Source organism: Xenopus laevis, chromosome 9_10L (assembly GCF_017654675.1).
Source record: "Xenopus laevis strain J_2021 chromosome 9_10L, Xenopus_laevis_v10.1, whole genome shotgun sequence".
In the NCBI taxonomy this organism is placed as follows: domain Eukaryota; kingdom Metazoa; phylum Chordata; class Amphibia; order Anura; family Pipidae; genus Xenopus; species Xenopus laevis.
In genome coordinates this window covers 56,009,484-56,037,360 of record NC_054387.1, presented here as the reverse complement: position 1 = coordinate 56,037,360, position 27,877 = coordinate 56,009,484, and the positions used below count along the sequence as shown (strand labels likewise).

General features: G+C 40.5%; 1 pseudogene; it reads right to left on the bottom strand.

Annotated features, from left to right (window-relative positions):
• Window positions 1–286: 286 nt before the first annotated feature.
• On the bottom strand, window positions 287–27,877 carry LOC108701823 (annotated as a pseudogene).

The following is a 27,877-nucleotide window of genomic DNA, read 5'->3' as shown; positions in this document are numbered from 1 at the left end:
TTTTCACTGCCAGAAGAACTCATACTTAAGTTACATGATATATATAATACTACTGGACTAGATATTTGCTCTTTTAGGAGCATTTCCTGAAAATCACCTGTAACCTTGTATTTTACGGCATTTCCAAAGAATGTCATATTTTTATTTACTTATTTTATTTCCTGTTATTTAAATAGCGTCAACACATTTCTGGCACAGGACTGACATTGTTTTGGTTCCTTTCTGTTATCTCTGTGAAGACGGAGGTAACTGGCTCCCTCGTCTCCTGGTACAACACGACCCAACATCAGGAAAGCAATAACTTTATTCAAAAATAGTAACAAATAAAGAGATTTTTGTTAGCAAGTCCCTATTTGTATTGTTTTGTATTTTTTGCAATAGGGACTTACTGCTGAAACTGGGACTCGTTTATAAAAATTTGCCCATGGGCCATAGTGACCAATCAATAACTGTCTTTTTTCAGTCCGCTGCAGGTTGAACAATGAAAGCAAACATTTGTTTGGCTGCCATGGGTTACTTCCCAAGTGTACATTTTCCCAGGGTTTATTAATGAGCCCAATGTTAACAAAATTGTGGATATCCCCTTTAACACAAGTGGGAATATAGGAATTATTTAAAGTGCATTTGAAAAGGTCTGCCGTGCACACTAATCTAAAGTGGTTCAACTGGGAACAATTCAAAATTTCTAATAAGAAGTGGCATGAAGATCCATTATAGAGAGAGCAAGTCCCCACTACCGAAGGGCCAGATACATCATTTTTTTTATATAAAATGAACAATTCTATCCTCCACACATAATGGTATCATACACCCAAGTCAGAAGGGACATACAATTCTCCCCATACTGGCAGGAGCAGCCACACTACACAGAGCATCATAGTGTAAAGGTTATGAGATATTCGGGATAGGCCTGCACATCATTGAATATGACAAACATGCTGGGCGTTGTAATGTTATCTGTTACACTGTCGTACAGATCTGTAGGGTCAGAGGCGCTCCTGGATGGGGGTGAAATCATTCCTTTTTGCCCAAGGCAGCTGAGACCCGTGAGCACTCGTGCCAAATACATATATTTCTGCCCATTTTGGTCTGGTTTGGAGTATGTATCTTGTGCAGAGTATCTGGCATTCACTGCAAAATACGTTCCTTTTCCATATGAAGCCGCTGTGGAAAAGAAAAAAAGATCGTCACTTTTCACATCATGTCAAGAGGCACTGGTGTTAATGAAGGATACAGCAAATTGGTGTGAGGTTTGTGCATATGTATCCAGCTGTAAATCTTATATCTTCATCTTTCAAGTCAATTATGTCTCATTTCTTTGGTATGCTTTTAGGGAGGTGGCACACTGGATGCTTTGTTATTCAAACGATATTGCCTCTCCCGCAGGCAACAAAGCCCCTGCAAATACTTTACCCATATTTAAAAAAAAAACCAGTTTACATGCCTGAACCTTCGTAATCATGTTAAAATGCATTCAACCACAAGTTTGCACGATTATGCCAGTTTGCTGTCTGTAAAGTGTTTTATATGCCGTGATTTCAATTCATGTAGATAAAATGGTATTTTCGACACTGGATTTTCCACAGGAGCCCCGTATGTTATCATCTTTTAATAGATTCATTATCTCCACAAAGATATTACTATACTCAATGATCTGAGGAACTGCTCAACATTCAGGGCAGAGACACCTGCGGAAATTCTGGGAGATTAGTTGTTTGGCGACAAATCTACTCTTCTTCGGGGCAACTAATCCTCGTCAGGCAACTTAAGAAAACAAAGCGCTCCGAGTGCCCAAGTTCTGGGAGATTAGTCGCCCCAAAGAAGAGGAGATTTGTCACTGGGCGACTAATCTCTCCGAATCTGCCTGTGTGTCTCTGCCCCCAAAAATCTAAAATATATCAAAAACATTGAATAATAATTGCCTCTCTCATCAGATAATTCTAAACACCCAGCAACCTTTCCCGGTAGTGATGGGTGAATCTGATCAGTTTCACTTCAACGAAAATTTGCCAAACGGCGAGAATTCGCTGAAATGCATTGAAGTCTATGGGCAACAAATTTTTTTGACCCGCGTCAATTTGCACGGTGAAACTTGGGGAACAATTTTGCTCATCACTATTTACCGGTTCTCACCATTCATTCCTGCGTAGCTGCGGTTAAATCCGTTCTGATTGATGGTCTTGACTGTCTGTTCCTGAGTTCCATGGAATAGTTGCCTCTCTGTGTCTGATGTATTATACTTTGCATCAATACTTTGCTTCTTAATCTGATAATTCTGCCACAAGTGCTTGTTCTGTATCCGTGTGATCTAAATAGAGAGATATAAGTACAGTACATAAATATGGGACAATATAGTGACCTGTAAACACAATCAATATGAGGGGCCAGTGATAGGTAACCATGGGCTCAGTTTTCTGTCATTTTTGGAAACCCAGAACAGAGCATCAATTCTAAAGTTCTGTGCAACAGGATAAAGCACTAGTGTAGTGAACACCGAGCAACCAGAACCTCTTTTGTCCACATTCCCTGGGTGGGAGAAATTAAAGGAACAGTAACAGCAAAAAATGAACCTGTTTGAAAGGCATGACAATATAATGTATTGTTGCCCTGCATTTGTAAAACTGGCGTGTTTGCTTCAGAAACACAACAATAGTTTATATAAGCAAGCTGCTGTGTAGCCATGGGGGTAACCATTTAAGCACAGGACACTCAGTTGATAACAGATAAGTTCCAAAGAATCCCTTTGCATACTACAGAGTGTATCTGTTGTCTTCTGTGTAACCTGTGCATTTTCTCCTTTTTCAGCTTTAAATGGCTGCCCCCATGGCTACACAGCAGCTTGTTTATATAAACTATAGTGGAGTTTCTGAAGCAAACACACCAGTTTTACCAGTGCAGGGTAACAGTACATTATATTTTAATTACTTTGATTTTTTGGTGTTACTGTTCCTTTAAGTAAGTGGCTATGGGGCAAAATTTTGCCTTTATCCTGGTATTAAACCTTTGTACAATGATATGATGGAATGCCTTTTGGAGTTCCAAGAGCCCTTCAACAAAACAAGTACAACAATCCTAGTTACCTACCATTTGTATTCTAATAAGAACCATTCTTGAAATTAAAGCTTCAACCCGTTTGTATTCCTTTCCAGCAGGATCCAGGGTGACCTCCTTGTTAGCCAAAGTATCCATTTCATCCCAGTAATCGGGAAAAAGCAGGGCCCCTGCAGAGAATAATGAGAAAGTCCTACTCAAATCCACTGTTTAAAGACTATGGACACAGGCTGTTTTCAGCCTGAGCAATTTTTGCAGGCTGAGAGAAGCAGATCTGCTCAGTGCCCCTGCTCCATTGATTTGAATCTGATCAGCCTGTGTGCACTCACACACAGGCTGAGATCAGCCCAGATACGCAGGCTGAAAACGGCCGCTGACAACAGCCTGTTTGTCCATAGCCTAATAAAATGTTTCCTCTCACTTTCCTTAGGAGCTAGAGACAACTGTGCATCTGGCACACAAAGACCCACTTGTTTATACTGCTGATAGAAGTGCTGCACACAATGAACTTTGGATGCAAAATATCCCAACTTGATCACCTGCACTGACTCGAGAAACTTAATTAAAATAAGATGCTTTTTGGCAGAGAGCCCAGAACAGCAAACAGCTGCACTTGGATACTTTTGTAACAATTTAACATAAGCAAAGAAACAATTTAAGATAAGCAGGTCTCTTGGGAGAACGGAGACTTGCAGCCTAAAGGGTAATTCACTTTCATTCGCTAAACTGTTATAACACATTCAAACTCCCAGAAATATGTTCAAACTTTCATAACCTGCCAAAAACCTGTAAAATGAACATAGCAATTGGGGGGGCGGGTTATGGCCATACAACGGGCGTGGCCAAAAATATTTTGCGACACTGTGTGCGGCACAAGTTTTTGTCCCGCTTTTCATTTTTCAAATGTTGGGAGGAATAAAATGTTAGTTATTCAGTCCAAACAATGGCCAAGAGAGGTAGACATGGGAGAGTCTAAGCAGCCATAAGGGAGTGTGATTGGGTCTTATTTTAAATGTTGGCATTATTTCATTGGGTAAAGCAGGAAAGTACACAGCTTTATATAGATACTAAGCAGACTTTTAAGCCCCTTGCTGGCAATGCTGAATCTATGTTCCTGATATGCTTAACTACTGCAAAGAACTTATTCTAGAATGTAGACATCTCAGTCCTGGAGGTATAAATAAACAGTGTTGGTGCAAGTGCCAGAGCACATAAACTTAGGGCTTGTGCTTTACCTGTAAGGCAGCATGATAAGCTGCACTCACTGAACAGAGCCAACGAACGAATTTCATGTCAGTGGCAGGTAAAACATGTGGAATGAGTTTTTTTATTGCCCGTCAAGGCCCTATTTCTTATGATAATTGATGTATTTGGAACCTTACCTTTAGTTAATCTTTGGATGGATATTCTCTTTCCCCGATTGCCATGGATGCATTTATTTTGAAAGTCAACTTTGTATTTTTCCCCTTTGATATTTACAGTCACACTTTGTAGCACATTGTCCTGGTTCTTCTCCAGATCCGTGTTAGTTTTTTTGTCAAAAGCCACAAACTTCTCTCCGTTGTGGTATTTCCACTCTACCAGGTTACTGAAAAGCTCTGCTTCTTGCTTTTTGGTTTTCTTGTTCTTTATTTTCTCTATCATGGCTTGGACCTCACGAGATACATCCAGAACATCCCTTGTGAGTCCAGAAATGTGTAATTGTGAAGGTTCTACCTTGATGATGACTTGATGTTTAGCCTCAAGATCATGCAGGTAATTTTTATCATGAATACTGAACCCCTCAGGCCATTCCCAGCTGATAACATTCTCAGATTGCTCTTTTAATATGAGATCATTCAGCCAGTTGGAGGCCTGGGTCACATTATCTTTGCTCTTGCCACAAATCTGGAAAATCACTGGCTCTACTTTCTCTGCAAAATCCACACTTGTTGAGTTTTCTTTAGCCTTCACTGGAGATTTCATTGGAGCTGATGTTTTAAAAGGAACATTATGTCTTAAACAATAGCTGATCATTGATATACAGAAAATGCATGCACAAGTGCACAGATGGTAGAACAGAACCAACTGGCTGATGCAAGTAAAGCAGTGTATGAATACATATTTTTATACCTTTATATGAATCAATACTCATGGTTACTTTGGCAGGGGATGCCCTACTATCTGCCACCAAATGATTTTCCATAGAATCATGTGTTGATTATATATTCTGAATGTCCTATATCCTAGTAGTTGGAGCTCAGCCCACATGCTACTCTTTGTCCCAAGCCAAGGAGAGAGGAAATACAAATTATTGGTTCCTCTTCATTGCACCACTGGCAAGGAACAGGCTAAAATGTTTATCTTTGGTCCTTGCCATGCAAGTGGCACCAGACCATTTCTGTAGTCTATCCTATTGTCAAGGCACTATCACCCAACTCATAATGACAGAAGAGCTTTGAGATATGAAAAGAAGGATAGAACGAATAGCTCAATGGTTGTCACTGGACTGCACTGTGTCCGCGTATTGAGGACTACAGCATATCACTTCATTTTAATTTGCTCAAGGCACCATGTTTTTAACTTAAACTCTATAGACTTTCAGAATTTAAACATATTTAAGTAAAGAATTTCAGTATGTGAAATTATTCTTACTGTATCTAATAATAGTTTCAGGACCTGCCCCACCTAGAACCAGCAGGGGTGCTTCGCCAATGAGGCGAGTTGAGGCTGTCGTCTCAGGCGGCAGCGCCCCACTAAATACCAGGGGCAGCAAAAATGCTTCTCCTGGTACTTTAAAAGCGAATTTCTGGGGGAGGGGGGGGCAGCAGCAGGGATGGGAGTTTGGTCGAGCTTTTTTTATTTTAATTATGAGATAAATTTGGATTTTAGTAAATAACCCCCCAAATGTCTGATTTGAACACCAAAAAGACATATTACATTGAACCTGGGTCTTAAACATGTATTTATATTGAATTTCACATTGGGTGAGGCAGTGGCATCATGGCAAGATGCTGATGCTGAGGTGCAGTGGTGAATCATGGGATAGCAGTGGCGAGCACCTAGCAGTCAAGTGTATGAAAATGGCATCAAGGATTGTCAACAAGTCTGCAGATGCTACATTTGTTTTTAAACCTTTAGGTGATGTGTATTAAAAAATAAAAAAATCAGTAGAATGATGCCCATGAAGGTAATAAATGGAAAATCTCAATCAAGTAGGTAGGTACCAGATGAAAAGTACAAGGCACAAGTTAGTAGGTCTAAGGTTATTAGGTGGGAGTTTACTGAGACCCTGCAGTCCTATGATCTCTATAACACATCGCTAGTAAAGAGAGTGCAATTGCGCCTGCTACACTAGCGATGCAGCCCCTTTTTGCCCTGATTTAAAAAGTGGAATTTCAGCTCTGGAAGTTACCAGGTAATCTGTAGGCTGTTGGGCCTTTCTCAGCTCACCTCATGGCAGCAGCACTCCTGATTTCAATTTGTGTGCTGCTGTTTTATGTATTAGTTATGTTAAGAACTCATTTCCTCATTGCCAGTGTTACCACGGTCAGTTTAAACCCTGCACATGCTAAAACGTAGAAGATGAAAAGCCAGCTTTTATTAATAATTACCTTACAAATATTAGGATTTACCAGTGGCCCATACCCCCATTCAGCTTTAGTTTTCCCTCCAATATATTTTTTTTACTTACAGGGTATTTGGTCTGGAAGTGATTTTGGGGTGGATGGGGTGCTCCCCTGTTTCCTTTTCATGCTGGTGAAGAACTCATTTAGCATCTGCTGCTGGAAAATAATTATTTTGATCTCTTGAAGTGACTGGACCGGTTGGGATCTGACATAGTCTTCAACAGCCCCTAACATGGCATCAGCCACATCAGAGGTTGGCACAGCTCCCATACCTGGAATGGTGGGGGAAAGGAGAAGGCCTTTATACTCAACCTCACAGAAAACGGATACCAGGACAAACTTAACTAAACAATGAGAGAGTGGAAGGATCTGGGAGCAGGATGGTCATTTAAAGGAACAGTAACACCAAAAAAAATGAAAGTAATTAAAATATATTGTATTCTTGCCCTGCACTGGTAAAACTGGTATGTTTGCTTCAGAAAGACTGAAACAAGAGTAGTCAGCACACGGATTCTTTATGTTTTTTCTTGGTGGTGCACGTTCTGTGACGGCCACTTCCCATCGACCAACCATGTAGTATAGAGAATGAACAGCACCATCCACTTAGAAAGACTACCATAGCTTATATAAACAAACTGCTGTGCAGCCTTGGGAGCAGCCATTTAGTCTGGAAAAAGGAGAAAAGGCACAGGTTAAATAGTAGATAACTGAAAAGTTCCCATTGTATTCTACAGAATTTATCTGTTATCTGCTTAGTAACATAGTAAGTTAGGTTGAGAAAAGATACATGTCCATCAAGTTCAACCTTTAAACTCTATTTTAACCTGCCTAACTCCTAGTTGATCCAGAGGAAGGCAAAAAAACCCATCTGAAGCCTCTCCAATTTGCCTCAGAGGGGGAAAATTCCTTCCTGACTCCAAAATGGCAATCGGACTAGTCCCTGGATCAACTTGTACTATGAGCTATCTTCCATAGCCTTGTATTACCTCAGTTGCTAAAAAGCCATCCAACTCCTTTTTACTATCTAATGTATCAGCCTGTACAACTGATTCAGGGAGAGAATTCCACATCTTCACAGCTCTCACTGTAAAGAACCCCTTCTAAATATTTAGGCGGAACCTCTTTTCTTCTAATTGGAATGGGTGACCTTGCGTCAGCTCGAAATTCCTACTGGTAAATAAAGCATTAAAGAGATTATTATATGATCCCCTTTATCCCCCCTATATTTATACATAGTTATCATATCATCCATTAAGCACATCTTCTCCAGCATCAACAACCCCAATTTGCCCAGTCTTTCCTCATAGCTGGGATTTTCCTTTCCATACCTTTTACCAGCTTAGTTGCCCTTATCTGTACCCTCTCTAATACAATAATGTCCTGTTTGAGTGATGGAGACCAAAACTGTACGGCATATTCTAGAAGGGTCCTTACCAGTGCTCTATACAGTGGAATAATTACCCCCTCCTCGTGAATCAATGTCCCTTTTACTACAACTCAAGACCTTATTTGCCCTTGATGCTGCTGACTGGCGTTGCTTGCTACAGCCAAGTTTATTATCTAAGGTCCTCTTCCATAATGGATTTGCCTAGTGCAGTCCCATTAAGGGTATAAGTGGCTGGATATTTTTACATCCCAGGTGCAGGACTTTACATTTATCAACATTGAATCTCATTTGCCACTTAGCTTCCCAGATCCTGTGAATCTGAGAAAATCAGAAATAGGGGCCAGTCTAAAACTGAACTAAGCTCTCTTAGATCCCAACCCGGGGGGGGGGGGGGTTGTATTTCATTTGGCCTTGGTGTCTTGTTTTTAAAGCTTTATGAATCATATCCTGAGTCAGCCACTGACTAGATTGAGCTGAGCCATCAGTGCAGCTATGAAGTGAGCCTGGGACTCTTCTATTGTATATACTGAAGAAAAGAAGTGATCCAGCACATTTGCCTTTTCTGTATCTGTTACAACCATGCTGGTACCATTATTTAACCCTTTCCCTGCCAAGAACGTAGCTTCTACGTTCTTTAAAAAAAAAGGCTGTAAGTGCCAAGAATGTAGGAGCTACGTTCTTTGTTTAAACAGCTGCCTCTCTGCATTTCTGCCAGAGAGGCTCTCCTGGCTGCTCAACCCCCTAGACAACGAGCCTCGGGAGCTGCCACTCTGGTCCTGTGATGCGATTGTCGCAGGACCCGACTTCTTACCTGATCCTGGCTGCTGTATGCTGCTCCCCCTGTGTTGCTTCTTCCTGGACCCAGCCTCGTGTGAAGCGATCCTAGAGTCTGTAGATCTGCTTCTGATCGCTTCTTCTCCAAAACTGGTAAGTGACCCTCTATTTACACAGTTACACACACACACACACATACATGCAATTAAACATACATACATGCATTTACACATACACAGCACACACATAACTAAAGGTAGATTTTTTTTAATTTTCTGGCTTTTTTTGTATTTTACAGTCACATACAGATATACACACACTTATACACTTGTTAGAGCTGTACACACATGTATACACAAACCCACACTTTAGGAAAGTTTTGGTACTTTCCAAAAATGTATGGTTTTCTGTGGTGAACATACTGTTTTCTACCTTTGCTCTCCCCAAATCTATGTAAATGTGTTGATTTTGCAGTACCTAAAATGACAGACCATATGGGGGGTCTTCATTTTGGGGCCCCTATATGCCACATGCTTAGATACACCTCTACATATTGGCCATAAAAATGTTCAGAGGACCCCAGGCTTTCATATTTGGGGTGATTTAGCTTTATACCTAATAAAATGTGGGAAATATGATGATGCAGGGTGAAGTTTTGAGGTGATTTTTGGAAGTGTCACCAAAATTGCTGAATTTAGGAAAGATTTGCCGCTTGGTGCTTTGGAGTAGAAAGACATGCATACCCAATTTGGATTCGGGGGAATGTGTACTTTCCGAAAATGTATGGTTTTCTGTGGTGAACATACTGTTTTCTACCTTTGCTCCCCCCAAATCTATGTAAATGTGTTGATTTTGCAGTACCTGAAATGACAGTCCATATGGGGGGTCTTCGTTTTGGGGCCCCTCTATGCTACGTGCTTAGGTACACCTATACATATTGGGCATACAAATGTTCAGAGGACTCCAGGCTTTCATATTTGGGGTGATTTATTGTTATACCTAATAAAATGTGGGAAATACGATGCTTCAGGGTGGAAGTTTTGAGGTGATTTTTGGATGTGTCACCAGGGCCGGATTTACATAGCGGGCGCCCCTAGGACCACTGACATTCGTCGCCCCTGTCCCCTCCCCTTTATTCATGCAAATTTTCATGGAGATTGTATCTCCTGCGCATCGCCAGTGTTTTTGAACCAATGTGGGTGTGGTTGGGCAGCATGCCGCCCCCTTAAAATCCTGCCACCCTAGGCCCGGGCCTAGGTGGCCTTTCCACAAATCCGGGCCTGTGTGTCACCAAAATTGCCAAATTTGGGAATGGTTGGAGGCTTGGTGCTTTGGAGTAGAAAGACATGCATACCAAATTTGGATTCGGGGGAATGTGTACTTTCTGAAAATAGGTGGTTTTCTGGGGTGATCGTACTTTTTTCTACTTTGCCCCCCAAAATCTATGCCGATTGTTGATTTTGCAGTATTTGGAATTACAGAACTGATAGCTCAAATGGGGTGTCTACATTTTGGGGCCCCTATATGCCACATACTTAGGTAAACATATATAAATATATATTGGGCATCAAACTGTTTAGTGGACTCCTGGCAATCATATTTAGGGTGTTTTACATTGGTAGATAATGATGTGTGGGAGATATAATGCTGTAAATTGGAAGCTTTGTGGTAATTTTTCAAAACATTCACCAATTTCTATAAAAAATTACAACTTTAGGAAAGAATTGCAACTTGGTAGTTTGGCGTTCATAGATCTATTTACCTATTTTTGATTTGCCAGAATCTGCTCTTTCTAATAATGCAGGGTAAACCTACTGTTAGTGGAGTGTTTCTCCTTAAAATCAGAAGTATGCCCTTTTGTGGAGCACTGCTTTGGAAATTTGGTAGTGTACTGCCTGCAGATACAAGTGAGAAATCTCCATAAAACTATATATATTTGGAATTGGCGTGTTCAGGAGACAACTTTCCAAATATGCTGTGTTCTTGTACATAAAATAAATTATGTTTCTGATGTGATTGTACAATGTGAACCATGATTTTTTTCATTTTATTAGACACTTAGAAGAATATATCTTTTTACACAAGTGGAATTACACCAAAATTCTAGCAGATTTTTAAAGCTCATGTTGTCCTGAAAAAAAAACAAAACAATATATTGTTTTCCTGGGTAAACTAAAAGACCCCCCAGGAAAAGCCCTTAAAGTTATAGAGCACAAAAAGTCTATAAACTGCTTGGCAGTAGATGTTCGCATTTAGGACATAATGGCTGGCAGGGAAAGGGTTAAAGGAGCAACACTCTCAACCCGCATCTTTTTACTAATAATATACTTTAGGGTTAGTCTTAGCCTCAGTTGCAATGCACTCCTCATTTCCTATCTTTGCCTTCCAAATTGATATTTTACAACATTTATTATAGTGTTTACATTCATTAAATGCAGCTTTTGTCCCAACAGACTTGTAGTTTTTAAATGCCTTTCTCTTCTTCCCTATTAACTTCTTTACTTCTATATTAAGCCACATAGGTTGATTCTTAATGTTTTTACATTTACTTAAGGGAATACATTGAGAACAGTAATGATTTAATATAATTTTAAATGACAACCATTTCTGTTCTGTGTTTTAAGATAAAAACATAATGCCCCAATCTATGCTCTGAAGGGCAGCCCTGAAGGCACTAAAATTAGCTTTTCTGAAATGATTTTTGTTACCCCAGTGTATATTTGTTTTGTGCACCAGACATTAAATATCACATTATGGTCACTATTACTCAGGGGTTCAATTACTTGCACATTTGCTATACGGTCTGGGTCATTAGAGATCACTAAATCCAGAATAGCATTTTTTTTGGTTGGCTTCTCAACAACTTTGTGGTGTTTATACAAAGGGCCTGTAGGTGATACTGTGCACAAGAGTTTTACTGTGTACATGGTACTTTCTAGACTGTTTTAAAGTATTAGAGTTGAAGTGTAATGGCTGCATGAACCTGCTAATAAAGCACTGTTATACTCTACTCATCCTCTGCTACCAAAACATAACATATTGGCAATGAGATGTCTCTTCTACCTCTGCAGCAGCCTGCAGCTTTTCTCCCAAACCCTGGTGAGCCTACCATACATTTTACTGCTTGGATCCGTAGGTTTGAAACATTATTGCTGCTTACCAAGTGGAGATTTCTGCTGCTAGAAAGCGTGCTTTACTTATTCACTGCCTGGGAGCAGAGCGACAGCGTATATTCTATACATTACCATTACCTGAATATACTTATGAAACTACTCTTACTGCTATAAAGAAATTTTTCATGCCAAGAGTAAATGTGGTGGCTGAAAGATATGTACAGAATTTAGCACTGTGGCCTATTAATGCACAGTCACAGGCAAAATACAGTGCTAAGGAAAGGGATTCACTGCATAACCGTGCAGCAAATACAAATAAAAAATACTGCTTTCGCTGTGGTTCAACACAACACACTGCAAATTATGCTACATGTCCTGCAAAAGCGGTACAGTGCCGCAAATGCAAAAAAAGTAAGCTAAGCTAAGATCTGATGTAGTTGTGCAAAAGATGTTCATGAAGTCACTACTACAAATGTCACAGTATTAAGTGTGGATAAATCTGACACATTTATTCCAGACAAGTTTATATGTACTGTCAGTGTCAATACTGCTGACAAGGGACACTAAATAATATTTTCTTGAAATACTTTGCAAAAGATCCGCTTGTTGCACCTGCCCTGAGACTGGTCAGTTACTTAAAGGATCCAATCCCTGTGCTTGGTTGCTTGCCAGTGACTGTACAATTTGAATCAAATACTGCAAAATGTGACTTTTACATTGTGAATAAGGGTATTGCTATACTTGGAAGGGATCTCTTTGCTGCATTAAACCTACAATTAGTTGATGGTCTTATTACTACAGCACCAGTGCCTGCCAAACAGCCTGTGTCTAAAATTTCACCACAAAGCAACACTTCACTGGGCTGTGCAAAGAACTTTGTACACAAAGTTAAGTTGAGACCAGATGTAAAACCAGTATGCCAGAAATTGAGGCGATTGCCCTACTCTATAAGGGAGAATGTCTCACAGGAACTAAGAAACTGGTAGAGCAAGATGTGATTGAAAAATCAGAATCCTCAGAATGGGTTTCACCAATTGTTGATTGCAGATTGCCTATGACTAAGTGTTAGGTAAGCATGAAACGCGTTAGGCCATGTGGGGACTTTTTTGATATTTTTTAATATGTATTAATAAACAAATTTTTTTACTACAAAATGCATGCTTTTCCTTCCTTGCATTCCCCTACTACCCATATTGGAGACACTGCTTTCCAGGGTGCTCTGAGAGTCAGCCTGCTCCCTACATGCCAGTTCAGAGCTGTCCTCCCCAACATCTTCAACCAAAATGGCGAATTTGTTGCTTTGGACGCGCTATGGACCAACCCCCCAACCCCCTTACACTTCTGTCCCATACATCCCCTCTTGGCTGTCACATTCCCCTCTTGTAAACCTGAGCCTTTTCTCTGTTGAATGGCTGCCCCCATGGTAACACAGCAGCTTATTTATATAAACTATAGTAGTCTTTCTGAAACCAACAAAAATATCTTACCAGAGCAGGGCTACAGTACGTTATAAATGAATTACTTCAAAAAACTTTTGATGTTCCTTTAAGCTGACACAACCAACCAACCCACCTCCCGCGCAACAGAATATTGGTGCCTCTCACCTGTTCCAATAGCTGGAAATGCAACTGATGCAGTTTTCAGTCTAACACAAACCTTCAGAGCCTCTAAAACACAGGTCTTTATCTGTGTTACATCAGTTGGTCCCACCACATGGAGAATCCACTTGCACTGGAGGTTTCCACCCGTTGTCACAATAAACCCTCTGTGATGCTGGTCCCCTGAAGAAGAGACAAGAAATTAAGACAATTTTGTTTCCACTCAAGATCTTCTTCCCCATCCTGGCAATGTAACACGTTTTATAATTATGTCTGTACCTACATACATACCATGCTGTCCTTTAAAGGTGTGACATGGCAACCCTACTTTAGCAAACTTATGCTGGCACAAATCTATGAGGGTGTTTTCCTGCTGTTTCTGTAGAATTCCATTTAGCCACCAATATTTTGTGGGTTATGTGATGTCATTGAGCATGCTCAATGTATGTGATGTCACAGAATGCTCTACCGGGAGACCAGTGGGAGGGAGGGATTTTCATGAGACTCTCAAAAAATCTGGGAGATTTAACAGCTCTGTATTAGGGTAACCTTTCTAACTTCTTGTAAGGGTCATATGACATGTAAGGAGACTATCAGAGGCTATCAGATAAGAAAAAGAAGATCTATCTATTTGGTTTTTACAACACTGAAAATTCTTACAAGCTGACACTGCAGGCTATGCAGCCAGAAACAGCATAAAAGATTGACAGAAACAAATCAAGAGGGTAATTAAACAGAAAAGGGCAACTGTAAAATAAAGGCATAGTGGTCCATGAATGTATATGTAAAATATTAAGGGTCACCAACAGAGAGGTGCGGGGCCACAGTAGCATTCCCCTCCCATGTAATTAATAGAAAAATACATTTCCTTACGTAACAGTGCACATTCAAGTTCCACATTCGTTCCAGCTGCTTCCAATATCGCTTTGGAGACTCCTAAAGATAAACAGATGATTAGGGAACAGATGACTGTCACTGCACTCATGGTAGCGCTAGCATGTGCCTAGGGCACAGTTGGGGAGGGGGCACAGTTCCAATAGAAATTGAAGACCAGCAGACAGACTGACTGATCAATTGGGAAGGTAAGTATGGAAGTGGGTGAGTTAGGGTGCAGGGGAGGGCTGGCAGAGTATTGGCATAAGTCGTATTGCCTTGGTTATGTTAATCAGAACATGATTATTTTCAAAATCATGTACACAAGGATACTTTGGTGCATTTAAGGATGCACAAGCACTTTGCAAAGTGATCTGAGCCATTACAGATGTGACACAAAGCTTTTTATCTACATTGATCAAACTCCTTCCTGTTCTCTTCAATTCCAAATGTCTGCTGCCTGCCTCTGACCCTGCCAAGGTAATTTACCATCTTAGCAGGAAAAATATGGGCACATGGGTCACAAGAGAAGGAGGAAATAGGAGCACACAGGGCATGAGAGAAGGGGAAATAGGAGCACACATGGCACGAGAGAGAGGAGGGCAATAGGGGCACACAGGGCATGCAATAGGAAAAAAATAGAGACACAAAGGGCAAGAGAGAGAGAGGGAGGAAATAGGAACTTACAGGACAAGTGAAAGTGGAGGGAATAGGGGCACCTAAGGCATAAGAGGGTGGTAATAGGGCATAGAGAGGAATTACTCACCTAATTTTAATGTAAAAGTTTTATTTGAAGAGTTAACAATGACATCACTGGTCTCTTTGGTTATATCCCCTGGTTTCACTTGGTACAGGACAGGTCCAATCTTCATTTCATGGACTCCAAGTGCTGAGCTTGTGACTGCCCCATAGAAACCTTCACAACAGAGTTCAAGGGTAAACAGAGGAAGAGAAAGAGACTTCTTCCCAGACTCACCCACTGGGTCCAGTAAAAACAGCTGAGCAGGTGAGTGAGACTAAGGCCAAAGGTAGACAGATCTGCTGCTCTCAGCCTGCATATTTTATTACGTTTGAGAGAAACGTTTTCAACTCGGTGACCTATCTCCACTGATTTGAATAAGATCGACTTGTGTGCAGTCACATGCAGAGGAGTGGAGTTCAGCATGAAAATTCCTGCTTTCGCATATTTGGGCCAATCTCTGCTCCGCTGCACATGCCTATATGCAAGCGGGAGAGGTTCAGTTGCGCAGAGATGGGGCACGGAGTGGATCCACTTTTCTCAGCATGAAAAAAAATACACCTATTGAAAAGAGCTCCATCTGCCCTTGGCCTAAGGCCACAAACTTGTTAGCATTAATGCCCAGGGACATTGAGAAACAGGGAGGAGGAGTTTTTGTCCCATGAACCTCGATAACTGCAGTTTTATCTCAAAATCCATTTGGAGATGTAACAAAAGAAAGGGTCACCCCCATGGATCAGCCAGCTAATCCTTTCCAACCTGCTTAGGGCAGAGACACGGTCAGATTCGGGGAGATTAGTCGCCCAGGGACAAATCTCCTCTTCTTCAGGGCGACTAATATCCCGAAACTGCCTTTCCGCCGGCTATAATGTAGATCGATGGTGGATGGCACTCGACGAATCGCTTCGTTTTCTGGTGATTTACATTCTACCCGGCGGGAAGGCAGAGGAGATTTGTCGCCGGCGCGAAAACTCTCCTTGAATCTGACCGTGTGTCTCTGCCCTTACTGCCATTAGCAACAGTTACTAAGGAAGGGCCAATTTACCTGGGGCAGGTGATGCACAGGTTTTAGCACGAGATAAACAGAGATCAGCGTGTTTTGTAAATTCATCTGAAAAAGCCTGTAAATAAGATAATTTAAATATTACAAAATTGAATATTATTATTTATCGAGCACATTGAGCTGATTCTTTAATTAAAACATTACAAAATTGCATATTATTATTAATCGGTCGCATTGAGCTGATTTCCTTCCTGCCTCTGTACTGATCTTATTGTTTTGTTGTTTCTGACTTCTTATATATGGGTTGTTTTCTAGCAAAGCCTCTCTTACATTGACTATTATCTATGATTGAGGATCTTCTGTAGGGTCACGGGCTTCTTCAGACTTTGCACTGTTGTGGGCTACCCCTGTATTTTATAAGAATAAATTCCACATTTAATTAGACTTTTTCGTTTGAAGGACATTTAACTCTGATGTTCTGACAATATGATTGCTTCCGACTATAGTTGTTCAGGTTAGCATGATAGTGGAACATCTGGAACAGCACCACACAATATTCTTCTCATTAAAAAGCCTTTATTAGTGCCTTAGGGCATCACAGCAACGTTTCAGGCCGTGTGGCCTTTTATCAAACTTGGCCTGAAACGTTGCTGTGATGCCCTAAAGCACTATAAAGGCTTTTTTATAAGAAGAATAGTGTGTGGTGCTGTTCCAGATGTTCCCATTTGTGATAGTGGAAAGTGGCCACTGAAGAACGTGCACTACCCCTATAAAAAAGCGGCAATCATCGTGCTGACTGCTTGTTTGCAAGGATAGTATGATATCTATACAACCTGTTGATTCAGACTGAAGCTGGTGCATCAAGACAGGAATCAGGTTTGTTTTTGTTTCCTAAGGAGTCAGACAATATTTCAATATTCTACTGTTTTCTCTTCTTTTTAACTAGATATAAACTTTAATGGTAGGAACTCATTCTCTTGCACATTCCTCTTCACAACTGTCGTAAACCTACACGTGTTCTCTGCAGGACTATCCTGAACCCTAATCATAAAACTGTATTTGAAAGCCTTAATTAAAAAAAAAAAAAAAACCTTAGGGAGATCTGTAATCTTAACAACTACCCAATGCTGCAAAGAGAGGAAACAACTTGGATAGCAAAAACCTGTTTCACCCATCACAGAGCAGTTTTCAGTGACCTAGGCTGAATGGGTGCATGGAATAATAACAAGTATGTTCAGTGATATCATTCCAACGCCAAGCCTGGCACCAAGTTTTTCTACACCAGGCTTGAAAGTCACATTACAGAACAGTCACTATTACCTTGATAGTGTCTGTGTCACTCGGATGAAGAATGAAGGCCACTTCTTTGAGATTCTGCAGTTTATTGTTACTGCTAAACTGCAAGACCTCATCAAACATTACAGTTGCCACCAGGTCCTTAGGGAAAGCCAGATTTCCTGTGCCAATGGCTGGGAATGATATTGATGTCAGCTGTTGTTGTTCTACCAACTCCAGACAGGATTTAAAAATCTTCCTTAGTAACTGAGAGAGAGAACAGGAAGAACATATACAATGTAAGTATGGAGTAGAGTGCATATGAGTGATGCAATCATTAGCTTAACTACAGGGGGCACAGACCCTGCAACTATGGTAGCCCAGGGGAACAGGGAAGTGGTGTGGGGACGATTCACCAGCAATAATAAACAACAGTTTTGTGATGGTGGAGTAGTGAGTCAGAGGGTCTAATAGACATAAAGTCAATAGCCACACAGTCGTGATCTGCTCTGGGTTTTGTCGGATAATCTGAAAAATTTTGGGTTTTCAGGCGATAACCAGAAAAAATGCAAGCGGTTCAAGGGTCAAATCTGAAGAATTTGTACAATTCGGGTTTTTGGACGATTTTATCAAGTTTTTTTACCGACCCAACTTTTTCAAGTCAATTTATTGATATATAAGATAACATAGTGGATGAGAATTTGATCGAGTTTGGTAATGAGATAAATTCTAGTTTTAATAAATAACCCCCTAAATGTATGTTAATAGAAGGATCCACACTCTACGTCATGAAAAAATTTAGAATTTTGCAGGTAGGACCAGCACACTCAAGTAAAAAATACATACCATCTGTGTCCAATGTATCAAAGCTTTGAAAAAAAATATATACACCTAAATAGATAGACAGATAGATTGATAGATAGAATGAAATCAATCCGTTATTATCCCAGAAACCACACAGTGAGGCACAATTGTGAAATTAATAGAAATAATTTTTTCTGCACCATTACCATCTCAGAAGAGCCTGCTCCATGGTCCCAAGATGGGGTCACGATATGAATAATTTTCTGACAGTTCAGGTTGCAGCCGTCAGTGACAAACACAGATCCTGGCACTACCAGGGCTCCTTGGCTCACATGCTTCAAATGTTCCTGTAATTTGGGGCCTGCCTGACTAAACAAGGCTCTGCAGGACTTTCCCCTACTGAGATCAAGGGTCTGGCCCACACTGTTAACAATGGCATCTGACTGCAAAAAGAATAATACGAGTAAAAAGATCAGATTATTTTGAATGTTGTATTGTCCTCATATTCAAAAAGAATTTTCTCATTAGGGATCTCTCATTGAATTCAGTTTTAACACAATTACATTAAAATGTTTTCCAAGGAGAGGATCTGCTTTGGGGAATCTCCTGGCCCTGAGTTTGGTTAGTTCCCCCGGTTTTCAGCAATGTGATCAATTTGCTGACTAGCTGTGACACATTCACATCTGACTCAACTCAGTGTAAGGCTTGTTTAGTTATTTTAACCAGTTCTGACTTTAAATCAAATGTCACAAATGTTTATAAAAATAAAGTATATGGGAATTGTAACACAAAATAGGTGACATAGATGACTAGAGTGTTTCAGTTGAGGCAAGCAATATGTGGGCCACACTGGTTGCTGCTGGAAAGCAGCTTTGGACTGGTTTGTTGGGATACTAAGTAATATCCCAGTGGGGCACCACTGCTGGTGGACCCTTAAGTGCTCCTATAAGTCTCAGCACAAGCATTTAATTGGCTTTTGGTTGCAATCTCAAGGCTCACTGTGTTGCTTCTTGCTGTTTCCTTTATTCTGCCCTGAATGCTCCACAATCAAGACCTGCAGTGATTGGATAATGTAAGGAGAACCCCTCCATCCAACTGTGGCATGTCCAAGATGGGTCCACAGAGAGTACAGGAAAGAGTAAGCAGTCTGCCTGAAGCCTACATACAAGTAAGCAGCAGTATGTTAAAGTGAACTGCACACCTTATATCACTGTGCACAGGTACTTTCTTCAATTGCTCTAGAGAAGTGAAGATGCAAAAGCACAAGTAGAGACCTGATAAGCATAAAAGTAGAAATATGGTGAGCAGAGAGAAAATGAAAGAGTAAGAGAAGCAGAAAACAGGGAAGGACAAAGCCAAAGAAAATCAGAAGAGATTATAAAGCTCAAAAAGTAAAAGGTTTTGTAGTAAATAACTCCAAGCAGCTGCAGTGGAGTCAGGCTTTTTGCTTTACTATGGTAGTTATCTGTAGCAACTTTTACCCTCAACACAAAATTCTTACCATCAATGATTGTGTGTACCACTATATTTGTACCTAACGTGTGACGTGCAAATGTTCTTTGCCGTTTTAACACATCATGATTGTTAAGTAAAGCTGGTTTATAAAAGAAAAATATAATCCATTTTCCAAGTGATGTTGAATAAATATTTTGATAGTTTTTTCTTTGTTTTACTGCCCCTTTAAGAACAAAATTTTGCAGTACAACTTTCAGCAGACTTACCATGGCATTTTGGATACCCCTTTGGATTACAGAGATGGTCAGATGTTCCTTTGTGATTAGTTGCACAGTGGTGACTTCATCTCGTAAATGCGCCTGGCTGATATGTTTTACCGCACCAGAACTTAGGCCATCTTCCTGACCCTCCTGCACATGTATGACACAGCTGAATTTGCTCATAGCGGTAGGGCTGTACGTGTCTGCATATTTCTTGCACAACTTCTTCACCCCTGGCTTTTTAATGATCAGCTTTCTGATATGCAGTGAAGACAGCACTGTTTGAATGAGGGTTTCTGCCTCTTGGACGTCCAATCTGGGGCCCTGCAAGGAAATCATGTGTTGCTGTAGTTCAATTTGCACTGTAATATTTTTAACGTTTTTAAGTTGAGCTTCTGTCTCTTTCAGGTACTTTATGGCTACGTCAGATTTAATCGGAATGTCTTTCTGCAATGGAGAGTTCTTCTCTACAAACTCGTGAATCTGTAGGTAAGCACTTTGCACACTGGAAGAAAAACCAGAGAGAATCACACTAGACTTTCCGACTGAGGCCAGGTCATTAACCATGAGAGTGCACTTGTCAGCGTTTAATGTTTTATTCAAATGCACCTTGAGATTTGCCCATTCAAGACTCTGGTTAATCTGGTGATCAGTATGAACTTCCTTCCACTGTAACTCATGTCTCATCCTCTCTTCTGCATCGGTCAAAGCCTTCATGGAGCATCCAATCAGTGTAGGCATGGCATTTTCCATCTGGAACATTGCCCTTATTCCATGATCAATGAGAAGGAGACAAGACAATTCGTCCATGTCAGCTTGCCTCAGGAAATTAAGAACAACAGAAGGAAAAATAACTGCTTTCTGCATGAATGCTCCTTTCATGTTTCGTATTGAACATTTGACTGCATCTATTTCATCTCTTAGGCCACGGATCTTTAAGCTCTTTGTTAGTTTGTCATAGGACATTTCCAGCTGTGGATATCTTCCCATTACTGTTTTCTCAAGTCCTTCTGCAAGCAGTAGCTTATACAAAGACAGGAGCACAGGTTCTACTTCCTCCAAAGATTGCATCTGCCTTTCAGCTTCTTTAGTGACATTTGACACCAGGTTACTGAGAGTCTGACCGATCTTATTAACATCACTCAACAATCCTGCAAGGAAGACTTTATGTTTGGCAAGATCAGGTCTCAGCAAAACCCCCTCATATGTGGGGCTGCTGACTTCCTCCTTTGATGGCTTCCCAAACTGATGGACTCACATTGTATTCTGCAGCTTTATACAAAGAGATAAAATTGCAGAATTCTGTTAAAACCTGATCTTTCCATGTCCGAACAATCTTTGCCATAGTCCTGACATGAGACGATATGGAACTGGGAATGGAAAGTTTAATGGTGAGATTGGAGCTTTTCAGATCTGGCCATGTGATCTCACAATTCTTAAACGCCATCTTCTTCTCTATGTTTTCTCTTATTTGTGGATCTCCCAGAATGAATTCAAGTACATATGGACTGACTGGGATCTCCAGGGGTTTGGGTAATGTTATACATGGTCCCTTCTTCCCATATAGAGTTATACCCGGGGACTCATAGTACAGATACACTGAAATTGGCCTCTTCCCAAACACATGCATTTTCTCCATCACCATCTGCACAACTGGAAAACAAAACGCAAAACAGTGGGTAACAACTAACAAACACATTCAAACATTTATTGTCTAAGTGATTTATTCTCATTAATACATGGAGTTACCCTATTGTTTAGGATGAAAAATTTATGAATAGAAAGTATGGAGCATACTGATGGAAGGGGCGTAACTACAGTACAAGCAGAGCCTGTGGCTGCAGCTTCAGGAGGTATAGGGGCCCCACGAGGCCCTAATTTTTATATAATTTCAATAATATTAGATTTCAGGGGCCTGAAAAACAATTTGCTATGGGGCCCAGTAATATCTAGTTACACCACTGACTGATGGAGAAAATAACTGACTGGACAGTCACCTCTTTATATTCCTTAATGGATTAATGCATTTATGTATCAACCTGAGGCTGTAAGAAGTCCCATTGGCACAATAGTAGCTGCAAACAGGCCATCCGCAATGGTCATAACCTCATATATATATGACTCTACTACTCATAATGCAAGCACAGAACCTAAGCTGCTTTTTCTATTAAGTGACCATAAGAGAGAAACGATGAAGGTGGCAGAAATGAGACTCTTTTTTAGCAAGTGGCTTTTTTAGTTTAAAGGGATCCTGTCTTCAGAAAACATGTTTTTTTCAAAACACATCAGTTAATCGTGCAACTCCAGCAGAATTCTGCACTGAAATCCATTTCTCAAAAGAGCAAACAGATTTTTTTATATTCAATTTTGAAATCTGACATGGGGCTAGACATATTGTCAATATCTCAGCTGCCCCTGGTCATGTGACTTGTGCCTGCACTTTAGTAGAGAAATGCTTTCTGGCAGGCTGCTGTTTTTCCTTCTCAATGTAACTAAATGTGTCTCAGTGAGACATGGGTTTTTACTATTGAGTGTTGTTCTTAGATCTACCAGGCAGCTGTTATCTTGTGTTAGGGAGCTGCTATCTAGTTACCTTCCCATTGTTCTTTTGTTTGGCTGCTGGGGGGGGAAGGGAGGGGGTGATATCACTCCAACTTGCAGTACAGCAGTAAAGAGTGATTGAAGTTTATCAGAGCACAAATCACATGACTTGGGGCAGCTGGGAAATTGTCAAAATGTCTAGCCCCGTGTCAGATTTCAAAATTAAATATAAAATCTGTTTGCTATTTTGAGAAATGGATTTCAGTGCAGAATTCTGCTGGAGCAGCACTATTAACTGGTTCATTTTGAGAGAAAAAAATTTCCCTGCTTTCTGCTTGTTTTGAATTTGAAGCCAACAACACGTTTCCAAAAAGTTGGGAAATATGCTGTTTGTCAACAAAGGATTGTAAAAATTGTATTATGCTAAACAAAATGGATCCCAGATAAGGGGGGTCTCTCAAAAGTAAAGATGGGGGGTACCCCACTCTGTGACACACTGAGCAAGGGGCAAATATATTAGTAATTAGTATTAGTAATTATTAATAATATGGAGAAAATATAAAGAAGAGTGACTAAGCTGATAAAGGGAATGGAAGGGCTCAGTTATGGGGAAAGACTGGCCAGGTTGGGATTGGTTACACTGGAGAAGAGGCAGTTAAGGGGGGATTTCATCACTATATATAAATATATAAGGGCAGCAATGAAATAAAAAAGTACAGAGAAATGACTAAACTGATAAAGGGAATAGAAGGGTTCAGTTATGGGGAAAGGCTGGCCAAGTTGGGACTGGTAAAGGTGGCCATCGACGTAACAATTATGAACTTTCTTGGAAAAGATCTTTCCAAGAAAGATCTTCATTTCAATACATACGAGTAGAGCTGAATCGTCAGATATACAGGTAGAAACAATAGAATTCTACCTGTATCTGACAATTCAGCACTAACAATGGCCGATGTTTGGATGCCTTCAAAGACACCCAATCAAAATTTTCTGTCCAGCCCAACTGACAAGCCGACCAGTATCTTCTGCCGATGTCGGCCGTCTCTTTTCCCACCATACAGGCACCGAATATCGTACGAAAATTAGTTTCGTACAATATTATCTGTGCGTCTATGGCCACATTAATGGGGCAATACAATAAACTCTCAGATTTTTTAATTCACCAGTAGAGACTTCTAGTAGACACAAGGGAGCCAATCAAATTAGAGGAAAGAAGGTTCCATATTGAAGGGCAAGTCAACACAGAAATAAAAATTTTCCCAATCAAAAAAACATAATTCTAAGCAACTGTAACATACAGTATCACAAACCCAGAACTAACTCCAAGGTTCCAGTCTCAGCTCACTCTTCTGCCTATAACAACCACCTTTGGCTTTGGGTGGAGCCCTCCACTACTCAGATGCAGCCAGGTCTTATTGTGAGAGAGTTCTGGGCAAGCATAGGAACCGAACGTGTATGGTTAGGACGGGGGAAGCAGTTAGCAAAGTCTGTAACAGGCCAGGTCAAACCAAACGGGCAATGTGGCACACAGCAGAAAGCAGAAACAAAGTCAGGGTCACAAACCAAGGTCAAACATGGAAAATGCGCAGCACCGAATCAGGATCCGTAGAATAGTCAAGACAGGCAGGGGTCAGTTCAGGCAGCAGGATGCAAGGTAAGGGACAAACACCAGGTATACAAGCAAGAATCAGGCTTAGAATGCGCCCAGGAACTCAGAAAGAACCTTTCTGTCGGGCAACACGATTTTGGCTGAGCGCCCTGTAAATTTGAAATTCGCGACACTTCCTTGATGACGTCACGCCGGAAATACCAGAAGGCCTCTTGAAGTGGCCGATGAACCAGCACTACACAAGGGAAGGTATATTTATTACAGCAACTTTCCAATATACATTTATTAAAACATTTCAATGCTTTAAAAGTTATTTGTAAAACCAATTGGTATTAAAAGCAGCATTTGCTTAACACCTGCTTGTTACTTTTCAAATGTTGCAAAAGTCTTAGTTTCAAAACTCAAGGTAGACGGCACTTCTGGACAAAGTTTAAAATGGAGGCCGCGGCTCGAAGAAGTGCGCGGATGTGGGATCTGGGTACGTATCTGGGCCCAGTCCAACCCTGGTTCCCCAGCAAAGACAGGTCTGTTAATCAGCTGCTTTGTCTTACATTGTATCAACAGTCTGAGCATCATGGCAGAGAGTAAAAAGAGCCTGACAAATACTGCTTTCAATAGCTATGCTTAAAACTTAAAAACCATAGAAAATATGCAATGAATGTATATTGCAAAGTTTCTTAGAATTATGTTTTCTTTTATCAGGAAAAATATATATTTTTGGGGTTGAAATTCCATTTAAGAAGGGAAACCTAAATTGCTATGTCACTACCTGTACCTGCATTCACAGCCAGTATCTGTATGGATCAGGTTACAGGGATATCACATCTCATTACCTCTTTTGTCAAAAAATGCCAACAATGCAGCCTCCTCTTCTGGTATTACCACCACGTTCTGCACTCTCCCTCCTCCATTCCTGGGGCACTCAAAGTAAATCATCAGGTCTGTCTCAAGTGTATTAGGGGGCAGATTCTCAGCCCGGATACTTTTAGTTACTTTCATTGGCTCCGCTGTGAGTTTCATCTGATGTACCCTCGGGCTGCTGCAGAATTTGTCAGTGAAGTTTAAGAGATCTGTGAATACAAGGAACTAGGATAGTAAATAACTTTTGGGGGTATGAAATGGTTTACAAGTAAAGGACAGTTTAATGATGGTGAGCACAGAGAGAATGGGATGAGTGTGTACAGGGCTATGTATGTGACTTCATAGGACAATGATAGGAAAATTATTCCAGATAAGTGATCTGTCCATAACTTGAACCACCATACCTTAAAGGGATACTGTCATGGGAAAACGTGGGTTTTTTTCAGCACGTTAATAGTGCTGCTCCAGCAGACTTCTGCGCTGAAATCTGTTTTTCAAAAGCAAACTGATTTTTTTATATTTAATTTTGAAATCTGACATGGGGCTAGACATATTATCAGTTTCCCAAGAGCCCCCAGTCATGTGACTTGTGCTCTGATAAACTTCAGTCACTCTTTACTCCTGTACTGCAAGTTTGAGTGATATCAACCCCTCCCTTCCCACCCCACCCCACTGCAGCCCATCAGTAGAACAATAGGAAGGTAACACAAGATAACAGCTCCCTGGTAGAATTAAGAACAACACTCAATAGTAAAAATCCAGGTCCCACTGCTACTCCTTCAGTTACACTGAGTAGGAGAAACAATAGCTTGTTAGAAAGCAGTTCCATAGTGCAGTGCTGGCTCTTTCTGAAAGAACTTGATCAGGCAAAATGACCTGAGATGGCTGCCTACACACCAATATTACAACTAAAAAAATACACTTATTGGTTCAGGAATTAAATTTTATATGGTAGCGTTGAATTACTTGCAGTATTATTTAGAAATAAAAACGACACCATAAAAATCACGACAGAATATCTTTTAAGGCTACTAAAAAAACATCTATACATTAAATAAACCAAGTAGGACTGCTTTGCCTCAATATGGATGTATGCAGCTCAATTATAATCAAGTACAAGGTACTGTTTGTTATTAAAGAGAAAAATCAAATCAAGAACACAATTAAGAACTATTGTTTAATAAATTAAACTCTATGGGAGACGGCATTCTGTATTTCAGCGCTTTTTGGACAACAGGTTTCAGTTTAATTGCAATGCCAAGGCCCTGTAGCACTGCATTTGTACTGCTAAGGTACAGTATAATGGACATCAAATTTAGAAAATCCGCCGAAAATCTTTGAATCGCATAGTAACAGTCCCCCTCTAGCCCCCCTCCATCCCTTGAGCGAGCATGCCTGCTCGTTGCAGCATGCATGCACAAAAGAGTGTGCTGGAGGGAGGTTTTTAGTGCTACAGACCCCGCGGTATGGGCCCCCTTGAAACCGCGGGTTTGCTTCCTCTGTAGTTACGTGCCTGGGGTTGAGTCCCTGGGAGTTAACTGAATTACAGAAATGTATTGACAGATAGGGTTGTTGAGACCTCAGATACTAAGTTTGCATGATTGATATTATGTTTAAATAAAGAATTTAACTTTTTAACTATCTGGAGAAGAGCGATTATTGTCTGATGCCCAGGAGTGCGCTGCCTCCTCCAAACATACTACTTTGTTGTTGACACTCTGGGCCTTCAAATATCTGTTGAGCTGAAAGCCTGGCATTAGCAGAATGTAACTGTCTAACACTGCTAACCACTAACAATAGAAACCACTAACAATAGAAAATGAATGTAAACTGTAAAAGGGCAATTCAGACCTACGGGTTTAGAAACTCATTAATGATCTGCCATGAGCTCTGCAAATGTACTGCCAGGACACTACAGTTCACTTCCTCTGAATTATGATTCAGGGCAAATGCAACAAATGAAAAATATATATATATTAGTATGCTGTAGTATTAAATAGGGACTTGATTTTGTCAGTAACAGTCTCTTGAGTCCCCTATAGTTCCTAGCCCAGCAACAGTTACAGGGGGGTTCAGGAACACCCCTGCTTTCAGTTTAATGATTTGGGGGTTTGTATCATAGTAGCTATGGCTGAAAAAAAAAACAATTTATCAAATTTAAACTATTGTCCCAGCAAAACCTACCTACCTGGCCAAAAATCTTGCTAATAGCCCTGCTGGTAGTTAAGGTTAGTTGTTTTTGTATCATAAAAAAAGTATAACCAGGAATTGTGCCGTTAGCTCCAGGTAGGTACAGTTACCCAAGCCACACCTGACCAAGACCCTCAGTTCAACTGGATACACAAAGTGCTGGTACCCACCAATGTTACGTGTGAAAGTGACCACAGCAGCACTACTCTCAGGAATCATCTCGATGTAGAAATCTCGCCCCTCGCACTTGGCACTGACATTCTCCACCAAAAGGCTCAGCGTCTCCTGTCTGCAACTGTCACTTACGTTCTTACGTTCTAAGCTTTATGAGGTAAAGCATCTATAGCCATATTCATTGTAAGGGTTTCTCCATTAAGCAATTTTCCAATATTTATGAATTACACATTTTTATTGGTTCAAAAGTTACTTGTTAAAGTTACTAAAAATCAGTAATTGTATCCCTTTTTGTACTGCTGATTCTGCTGGAACCGAATGTGGCAGTGGCTAACCCCCAACAAATTTTGAATATATTAATAATAAAAAGATTCAAGTTGAGAGTGTGCGTCCATTAAATATTGGAAATAATGTGGTTTTAAGGGATACAGAAAAGCCAAATGTGTTTAATTAGTTCCTTTCTTTGGTGTATACAATTGAAGTGTCACAGTTTTAAAACCCACTCAGGGGTGTTTCTGCTGTCTGCGATCTTAAGGTAAGCGCGATGGGCAGGGGGCGGCAT